Source organism: Cryptotermes secundus, unplaced genomic scaffold, assembly GCF_002891405.2.
Source record: "Cryptotermes secundus unplaced genomic scaffold, Csec_1.0 scaffold2097, whole genome shotgun sequence".
In the NCBI taxonomy this organism is placed as follows: Eukaryota; Metazoa; Arthropoda; class Insecta; order Blattodea; family Kalotermitidae; genus Cryptotermes; species Cryptotermes secundus.
In genome coordinates, this window is record NW_019727450.1 from 67,508 (window position 1) to 71,459 (window position 3,952).

The 3,952-nt window shown below is 38.7% G+C and overlaps 1 long non-coding RNA gene across 1 annotated transcript; it reads right to left on the reverse strand.

Annotated features, from left to right (window-relative positions):
* Positions 1 to 488: 488 nt before the first annotated feature.
* On the reverse strand, positions 489 to 3,946 carry LOC111864895. The gene is made up of 3 exons (XR_002842868.2): positions 1,705 to 3,946; positions 1,089 to 1,232; positions 489 to 954 (listed from the first exon to the last, which is right to left on the reverse strand). It is a non-coding gene; the product is annotated as an uncharacterized LOC111864895 (long non-coding RNA).
* Positions 3,947 to 3,952: the final 6 nt, after the last annotated feature.

The following is a 3,952-nucleotide window of genomic DNA, read 5'->3' on the forward strand; positions in this document are numbered from 1 at the left end:
ATATATATAATAATATTGTGACATGTTGACCCCTACCTTCCCAGCTGCACGTAGCGGTAATGTAGCGCTTGCGTAATAGGCGAGTAATCACCCTGCAACTCTCCCCGCGGTGACGTCACGAGTGGAGCCGAAGTGAGCCGAGCGGAGCCGACGTTAGCCGAGTCCCCACAACCTTGAAGCTATGCAAAGCGAGTCAACAGCGGTGACGTCACCGAGAGATATCGCGGTTGCTAGGCAGCAGTCAACAACTCGGGACAGCGTGGCTAGCAACACGGCACCAGACGACAATGGTCCGGACCGAGGCTACATAAGGAGCAGCGAAGGCTATTCACAGTCAGTCCTGGAGCTACCTCCGAGTTAGTTCCGAGTTAGCCAGCAACCAGTCAGTTGTATTGTGGCATTTGGAGTGTAGTATTTGTGATACTGCAGATAGCAGTAATTGTCAGACTGTAAGTTGGGTGATTGTAAGTGCGAATGTGAAACAAAATTCGCTACATCAAATATGGCGTGAAGTTATTTGTCGCGTCATACGCCCAATACGCGACAATATTATAAATATATGCAAGTGATACTATGAACAATGTACAGAGTATCCAGCAATACTCTTGTCTATAAGTGTGAAGAGACCATAATATAATTTAATTCTTCTACAGCTATGTTTTATACATATTTAGTTATGAATAACAATTATTGTTTACAATAAAGTAAAAGGTAACACTACAACCAATCCTTCTTAAATAGGTGTTAGCATCCCTAATACACTCCACTCTACCTATCACGATTTCTTATTTTAAGGCAATAGTGAGTGGTTTTACTCCCTTAGACCAATGGAAGCCACATGCATACTAGGTGAGAAACTTCTGAGCTGCATGGAAGGCAAAGGCAGGTACGCAATCTGGCAGGATCAAAGGAGAAGCCACAAGCAGACTAAACAAGGCAGGCAGGCAAGCATCACTACAAGGAAGAAAACAATTGCATAACAAACACATGCTCCTTAAAACACAACATTTACCAGTTCAAAATTAAGTGTGAAAGCAGAGAACAACTAATATAAATCCTATAAGAGGGACTGCAGCTCTACAACGTACCTAATAAATGATGCTATGGTGTGGCATTACTATTTCCCTCATTAAGACACTTGTGCGACATAACATGACCTGTGGTTGATCCATTTTCCTCCAGTTCTCTACAAAACACATCACTGAAGCTTTTGCATGTATGATGAAACTCCTCTAGAACATCACAATCACAAATACAAAATTAGCTTAATTATAACAGAGAACAGTTCAAGTTAAACAAGTGACCCAAAGCATTTTACCACTGTCACAATTTCCATTATAACTTCAGTCAACTTCATCACATTTTCTTATATATTACATCATTAACTGAAAAAAATTCATGTCAAGTCAATACAGTGTATCTTTATTTCCTCATTCCAAGGGAATCTCCATAAAAGCTAGATAAGAACAATGCCAGCTAGTACGTTGGATGAGGAAATCAGGTAGGCAGGCAGAAAGAGGCACAGAAAAGCAGGTTTAAACATCCCGAAGAAAGGCATGCAGTTAAAATCAGGCAGAAGCACATATGTCATATTCATGATCATGACATTTTAATGGATAAAGCCGTTGGCATAACAAAGGCATTTTACTTAAAAACCAAAATTTAATACGTGGCAAATAAGTCTAAATGAACAGAACTACTAACTTAACACCAGCAGGAGGAATTGCTGATGTACATGTTCCATCGTAATGCTGGTATGGTGTGGCAGGATCATTTCCACCGTCACAAGGACCACTTGTGTCTCTCTAAAATACCCAGGAGTAGACATTTAATACCAACACTCATCACTACATCATAGTTTCTTTTGCCTCTTCATTCAGTGACAACAGTCTCACTGTTGCTAACATCTGTCAACGGTGACACAGGGCCACCACAATCAGCAACTTCCAACATTTCCTTTGTCTCCAAAATATGGCCTGAAGGACAAGAAATGAAACTCATCTAAATATCACAATCACAAAAATGTATTATCTTAATTATGACAAACAACAGTTTTATCTTATATGTATGTAAAATCATATTTAACAGTCATCAATTTCCATTACAAATTAAATCAACTATATCACAATTCCTTATCTTACATTACAAAGTGAAAATTTCATTTTAAGGCAATAGTGAGTGCATTTACTCCCTTAGTCCAATGGAAGCCACATGCATACAAGGTGAGAATACTCTTGAGCTGAATGGATGGCAAAGGCAGGAATGCAATCTGGCAGGGTCAAAGGGGAAGCCACAAGCAGCCTAAGGCAGGCAGGCAGTCATGTATCACTACAAGGAAGAACACATTTGCATAACAACCACATGCTCCTTAAAACCAAATATATAACAGATCAAAATTAAGTGTGAAAGTAGAGAACAACTAATATAACTCCTATAGGAGGGACTGCAGCTCTACAACTTTCCTCATAAATCATGGTATGGTGTGGCATTCCTATTTCCACAATTAAGACAATTGTGTGACATAACTTGACCAGTGGTTCATCCATTTTCCTCCACATCTCTAGAAAAAACACATCACTGACGCTTTTGCGTGTTCATACAATCAGATCGGTCTCATTGCAAATCAGTTCATAAACGTGTCACGCAGGACTCAACAAGCAGAAAAGCCCGTGAAGGTTTTCTAATTCTCCAAAATTAACCTCAAATAAAAGAATAATGTCTCTTACTTCAAGGAAATATATGATGAAGCTCCACTAGAATATTACAATGACAAATACATAATTAGCTTAATTATAAGAGAACCGATCATGTTAAATATGTGTGTCAAAGCAATTTACCACTGCCACAATTTCTATTATGACTTGATTCAACAATACATTATTAACTGAAAAAAAAAATTATGTCGACAATACCGTGTTTTCTACCTCCTTATTCAAAGGGAGCCCCAGGAATGCTAGATAAGAACAATGCCATCTAGAACGTTGAAAGAGGAAATCAGGCGGGTGGGCAGGCAGACAGGCAGAAAGAGGCAGAGAAAAGCAGGTTTACACATGCTGAATAATAGCCATGCAGTTAAAAGGCAGGCAAAAGCACATATGAGACATTCATGGTCCTGACACATGAAGGATAAAGCCGTTCCCATAAATATGACATTTACTTAAAAACAAAATGTAATACTTGTCAAATAAGACTACACGATCAGAACAACTAACTTATATACACGTTACCTCATAATGCAGTTATCGTGGGGGAGTATCATTTCCACCGTCACTAGGACTACTTGCGTGTCTCTAACTTACCCGCGTGTAGAACATTTATCACCAACACTCATCAACATATCATGCTGGCTTTTTCCACTTCATTCACTCAAAACTGTCACACTGCCGCTAACATCTGTCAACGGTGACATGGGGCCACCTCAATCAGCAACGTCCCACATTTCCTTCGTCTCCAAAACATGGCCTGAAGGACAAGAAAGTGACATTTACTTTCCAGATATATAACATGAAAATCAACTAAATATTACAATCACAAAAATTTATTATCTTAATTATGAGAAACAACAGTTTCAATCAAATATGTAAGTGAAATCATATTAAACAGTCATTAAATTCCATTACAAGAATCTATCTACTATATCACATTTTCTTATTCTACATTACAAAGTGAAAAATTTCATTTTAAGGCAATAGTGAGTGCATTTACTCCCTTAGTCCAATGGAAGCCACATGCATACTAGGTAAGAATTCTCCGAGTTGCATGGATGGAAAACGCAGCTACACAATCAGGCACGATCAAACAGGAAGCCACAACCAGACTAACGCAGTCAGGCAGGCAAGTTTCACTAGAAGGTAGAACACATTTGCATAACAAGAACATATTCCATAAATCCCAAAATTTAACAGTCCAAAATTAATTCTGAATGCAAGAACAACTAGTATAACTCCTACAA